Raw genomic sequence first — 6,969 nt, forward strand, 5'->3', positions numbered from 1 at the left:
TTTGATAATGTAAATGTTCTTTGCTCTCTTTCTGTAGGCTAAGTGTTATGATTAGTAGCCTAACTTACAATGTTTTTATTCACATTAACTTTCAATGTTAAATTCACATTAAATATAAACTCAGTCCTATTAAAAATGTTATGGCATGACATCCATATCTGTTATTTAATTAAACAGACAGGTTTTTATGCATAGTTAATAGATTACATTAGGTTACCATGACCATCGCCCACTATAGATCAACATAATCTATAAAGGTGAGAAATATTTCATGATATAGTTCTTTGGGGATCTTATCTATTCACGAACAGCTTGTAACACTCCAAAGAGAAAGGAAAACTTGAAATCGCATCATATGACCCCTTTAAGTCTTAACCGGTAGATGGAAAACAAACTATTGTGCATTCTAAAAATCGCAGCACTTTGGATAATAAGGTAGCCAATGTAGAATTGTTTAAAGAGAAGATCAAATGCCTATAATATATCATTTTAACTCATTCTTTTCTTAAAAAGTGATTTAAAGGCTGAGATGTGTGGTTTATCATTTTATGAAACTTTATTTTCTGTGAAACCTTGCTTTTTCCTCTATCATTGTTTTTATTTATTTTTATGCATTACATCTGTGCATGTTTCTGTACTGTTTCTTTGGCCATTTAAAAATAATGTAATGGTTAGTAAAAAACAATAATGTCAATAAAATAGTTTGTAATTGAATTTAATACATACAGTACATAGTCTCCATCCCATATTTTGCCCAGCACCCCATTAAAAAATCAGATGACAGCAATAACAATTAATTTAAATAATAATAATAATCAAGCTATTTGAGCTATTTGACAGCAGAATCAAAGAGTATACAACATGTATGATATACATATATAACAATACACATTACTCAAAGAGATTGATGGTAGGGCAGTAGCACGGAAATATTCACAGTACACACAGCATGTGACTGTGTGACTGTATTGTACATTATCAGTTGCATTCTTCCCTTCAAAGAGGGAAGAAGCTGTCCCACAGCCGACTGGTGCGGGTCCTAATGCCATGATAGAAAGGTGTCAGAACACACATCACAGTTTGTGTACATGGCTGCGTAGCTGCAGACTGCTTAGAGTGCCCATGATGACCTCTGTTCACTCCCAAAAGTGTCTACAGTGGGCACTACAATGAGTGTCAGACCTGGACCATGCAGCAGTGGAAGATGTTTGCCTGGTCTGATGAATCACACGACTATCCAACATACTGTCAAGGAGTATGGCAGCCGAGACGGCTCCTTGTGTTCTTTAAGACACTCCAGTTTGTCACCTGACTTAGATAAAATAGAGAACAAACAATGTTAAAAATAAGGTTTGAAGAAAGGCATTTACATAGTACACTGTTTTAAGGCAAACTCTGAAACAGTGTTATCTATTATCTCTTGCTTGTTGTAATAGATGCTACTTTAAACAGTGCCTGGCATAGGAAATTTCATACAAGGAAAAGCATTATTTGCTTTGTCTGAAAAGTACCTAAGAGATTTATTTTGTTTACGAAGAATATAAAAAATGTGTATGTGATGTGGAATATAAACAACTTGTACAAGAAATGTTTATGATGTAGAATATGAACAGAAAAAAGTTCCATTGTTAGCAGTACCAGACAAATAAAAACACATAAAAAGTGGTATTTTGCACAGATAGCGCCATAGTATAATGTCCACAAATAGAGGTTTGATAGTACTGTGAGCACCAGTGAGTTCATTAAGGCACAGACTAACATATGTGCTAATAAACAATATATTACTTCTTTTTCTCTTCTGTTGATGGACTGAGCAGCCATATAGGATTCTGAAGTTGGAGTTGTTGCGATTTTTCTGAGATTCTAAGTCGGAACTCCAAATTAGGAGGGCATTCCAGTTAAAAGTTCATATACTGGGAACTCGGAATTTCCAACTTCCGAGTACAAATCAAATGCAGCAAAAATTTCAAGACTTTACAAGTTTAGAAATGACCAAGTTCAAAAAACAAATTTATAGTTGCCTTTGTAAAGAAATATGTAGCTTTGGATGCGCTGCTGTGACGCTGTACAAACGCTTCCAGTGTGAATACTCTGGCGAGTCTACAGCTACAGTGACGATGTAGTTAAGCTGACGTGAAGCTCGAGCTTGTAGTGTGAAACTGGCCTTAGATTGTGACTCTTTCTGCAGGTCAAAAAATTACACCAGCAGATGGCGACAAGTGACTGTTTTTAGTGAGTGAGCCATTGAAGCAATCAGTCAACCATTTCCTTCAAACACTGATTCAGTCAGGAATGAAACACCACTATTGTGTGTTGCTCAGAGACTCGAAAGGGTTCTGCTTTGGCTTCATTTGGAACTTTGGCAAAGGAAAATAGAGCAAGTAACTGGCAACATTATGTTTTAAACGTAAGTTACTCAATATTAACTTCTTGTTGTTGAGCTATTGTTTAAAATCAGTATCAAGTACGTTTAAGATATGAATTGTTTTGAGATTGGATCATTGTTTAGACACGCACAGTTTTAATTGTTTCATTGGATCATTGTTTAGACACGCACATAGGTTCTCCGTTCATGTATACGAAAAAATACAGTCAAACAGGTTTGGAACAACATTAATAATGACTTAAGTTTCATTTTTGGGTGAACTATCACTTTAATATGAGACCACCACCACAATAACAGGAAGTATGTCTCAGACTCTCAGTTGCAATGTCATCTGTCATCCTTTACTGCAAATCAGTAAAGCAAAGTCATTGTAGTCACTGGCCTCGTTGTGTGTTTCTGCAGTAAAAACTATATATTCAGGTATTTGAAATGCCCTGACGCACATGTTGTTATTGCATTAGTATAATAAATTCAGCAAATCACTTCTTTATTGTTATTGGTGCAATGCCAGAAACTAATCGACCAATGCTGTCCTTGACTGAATCACTTTCTTTTTGGTGACTCACTCTCTTTGTTCATTGGTTTGAATTTTATTCCATACAGTGCGCTGTGGATCATGTATATAAATGAAAGCAAATCAGTGATAGTTAAAGAGAGAACAAGATTAATTCACTTGAACAAATTCCTGGCTAATGTGTTTTATTTGATCTGTTGCCATTGCATGAACGTGTAATTTATCGTTGCCTTTTTACATACGAATGATTAAAGGTAAGGTGCGGCTTGGATGACAAATGTGTCTGGCTGGATGTTCATATCAGCAGTTCTGTATCATTAGCATGGTGGGAAATGATGAGTCACCTGCAACTTAACCAGTACCTGCTTTCCACTGGCATGCTGGAGAAAGAAACAGCGCAAATGCAGACACATCCGCACCTTTTCTTCTTGTTTTCCTTCTTTCTTTCTCCTACAAACAGATCTGCCACTAAAGCAGCAGGTCTACTTCCTACAGGCGACAAATGAGGAAGTTATTGCTGAACAGGGATGAGGGGGGTGTTTAGGAAACCGACAAGGTATAAAGCTAGGCAGGGCACATAGGAATAATGAATGACCTGTGATACTAAAAACAGAGGGGTTTGTTTGAAAGAGTTCACTAGGAGCAAATTTTTAACAGCCCAATTTAAACTTATTCAACCAGCCTAAGCCAGTTTGAGCCTGGCTACAGTCTGGTTTGATGGTTTTACATATTTTTTTTCCCTGGAAGACCAGCTCAAAAATGAAAATTTTGTCATCATTTACTCACCCTCATTTCGATCTAAACCTTTATGACTTTCTATCTTCTGTGAAACACAAAATAAGATATTTTGAAGAACGCTGGGATCGAAACAGCTTCAAATATTATGGACTGTGATGACGTGTTTGCACAGATATTAAACATCAGACTTTTAAAAATATTTTCATTAAAAAAAAACTATACTTTGTGTTTTATTACCTTGGTATGAAGTTTCAGAAAATGAGTAAACGCTGCTATGTTGGTTTTGTTTCTAACCATAAACACCTGAGAGAGTGACGGCAAATTTGACATCTTTCTCTTTTCTGACCACTGTAATCAGTATCTCAATTTTTTTCCCCCCTCTTTTGGAATGTCATAGAAACTATTATGGATTTTTTTCTTTTGCTATTGGAGCAAATGGGAACGCAAAAAAATATATTTGTTGTCGTTTCTGTTCATCGTTATTGAAGTTTACCCAAATATGATGACTTTTGCCTCTTTTTTTTCTGCACCACATAATAAAGTAAGTCATAGAGGTTATGAACAACATGAGGGTGAGTAAATAATGATAAAATGTTTATTTATGGGTGAACTATAGCTTTAAGAAGCCATCAAGACTAGCTCAAAAGAAGTTCTTATGTAATACCTGAGAAATGTGCTTTAGGAAAGAAATTTACATTTACGTTCATGCATTTGGCAGCCACTTTTATCCAGAGCAACTTACATTGCATTCAAGATACACATTTTAGAAGTTCTTACTTTCCCTGGGAATCAAATCCATGACTTTTGCGTTGTTAGCGCCATGCTGTACTGTTTGAGCTACAGGAAGAAGCATCTCCTGTAGTTTATTAAATATATTTTTGACAGCATTTTATGTTCAATATTTGTTCAGAATCTTGGTTGGAGCAAACTCACTCTCTCGTATTACTCTCCTGTTATCTCCTGATGCATTTTCAAGATATATGTAGGCTAAATATATGATTGAGTCAGATGTTTAATAATCACAATTGCATGAAATTGTATGACAAGCTTTGTACTTTCATGTGAGTGAGATCTGAGAAAAGAGTAGGAGATACAGATAGGAAGATTGTCACAGATTCCAGTAGATAAGAAGCTCTGTCAGCATCTATCACCAAATGGCCGTATAGAATGCTCATTAACATTAGAGAAACGCTGTACCTGCTAGCTAATCAAAAAGAAGATGGTGATTAAACCCTTCATGTGCATGGACTGGTGATAACCTAAGAGGTATTCCATAGCGCTCAATCAGTTACAGAACTGAACCTCTGAGATTATTTATTCTACTACTTTCTTTTGAAGTCTTGCTCATCTTCTCCCAAGATGGAATGAACATTTACTGCACAGCCACTTTTCATGACTTAAAGTGCTGCAAAATCCATTAGTATCCTCTGTTATTGCCTATGTGTGTGTGTAATGAAGGTAACATCTACTGGATGTGTATGAACTTCTGTGAGTGGGTGAGTGAAAGAAAGAAAGAAAGAAAGAAAGAAAGGAGAGAGATAGAGCACTTCAAGGCACAATAAGTTGGTTGGAGTCACATATGTTTACATTAGGAAGTCTTTGAGAGAGAAACTACTGGAGTGAGGCCACATAGACCTGTTAGAATTATGGAAGGCACTTAATTGAAGACCATAAGCAGTGGAGAGAAAGGCCTCCTAATTCAACCACATGTTGTTTCAAACATATTCTTTCTTCCGTGGAACACACAAGGAGAAACCTAAAAGACTATTTTCCATGCAAAATGTCATTTTAATTAAACATAACTTTGTGTGGAAAACAGAATCTCTCCTTGGTGATTCGTTCATGAATCAGACTGATTCGGTTATAACGTTCTGTACTGACTCATTGATCCCGTACATGCTTGGAAAACGCCACATGACTCGTATTGACTGCTTTTATGATGCTTTGTTTTTGTTGCCCTTTCATTGTAATTGTAAAGATCAGCTAGCACATTCAGAAGTTTTTTTTTTTCTTCTTCTATGGAATAAAGTCATACAGGATTGGAACAACGTGAGATTGAATAAATGAGGACAACATTTTAATTTTTAGATGAACAATTCCTTTAGTGATAAAGCTAATGCCAAAGCCAGTACGAAACTATAATTTTTCAGGTCAAGCAATAAGCAGAGTCTCTTCCCAGCACAATCTTGAATTCATTATTTTATTAGAATATTAATAATGCTTGACCAAATTTGAGCATGCCAACTATTAGTCAAACAGAAACAGCCATGCAAGAAATTCTCATTATGGCTTAATACTAAAATAGCAAGTAACAAAACAAAATTATATAAATTATTTTAAATCACACACACACACACACACACACACACACACACACACACACACGTGTAAACATGAATAATTATAAATATGTATAAATAGGTTCAAATTTGACAGACAGAAATGAATTAAATTAATGAGCTCTATATGTGCAGAAATATCCTCTTTCAGTAAAAATGTCATAATCAAAAATTTCAGACATTGTCCCTTCTATTAGAGCTTCCGTCTCAGGCTTCATTTTATTTCATATTTATTTTATTTTGTTCTCACCTCTGAATTATCTACATTTTTAGCTAATGGTCTAATTAGCGATGACACTGTGAAATCTGATATATAGAAAAACCTCTCTTGTTTTGTCTTTTTTTTTTTTTAAATAATATAATTATTCATGCGGAAATGTATCTGAAAAATTTTTACTCAAGTATAAAATTGTTTTTATTCTGGCCCTCCATGTATCACTTATTTTGCTCCTTGGAGTGCAAAAGTAATGTAGAAGAATCACCTTGAGCCATTCTTCCAGTTCAAATTTCCCTTTTATTCTGAAGTTACCCTCTGCAAATTCCATTTACGCTGCATGGTTGAACCGAACGGTAAAATTGAAAACTGCCCATTTATGAATCACATTTGTGCCACATATGCAATTCTGTTGCCCACAGGAGATGTACTTAGAGATTGTGATGGTACAAGACATTGCAAAAAATTAGTTCTCATAATCAAAACATTTTTTTTGTTCTTTAGATGTTTTCATCAAATTCATTAGTCTCTGTTCACTCTGCTTTGGTTACATGCGAGGAATCAATTTTTAATTAAAAAAAGCAGTTTGACCTAAAAGTTGCCATGTTAATTAAAAAAAAGAAAAAGAAGGAAAGAATGGCTACTTGACTGAGCAACACCCTTTCTTTCTTTAACAAGAGTGTATTTTGATATAATGTATATAATGTTTATAACATAATAAAATAATTAGGGAAGACCATTAAAATGCACATAAACATGCTACAGAAGCTACAGAAGT

This window comes from Sinocyclocheilus rhinocerous, unplaced genomic scaffold (genome assembly GCF_001515625.1).
Source record: "Sinocyclocheilus rhinocerous isolate Xijiao unplaced genomic scaffold, SAMN03320098_v1.1 scaffold262, whole genome shotgun sequence".
Taxonomy (NCBI): Eukaryota; Metazoa; Chordata; class Actinopteri; order Cypriniformes; family Cyprinidae; genus Sinocyclocheilus; species Sinocyclocheilus rhinocerous.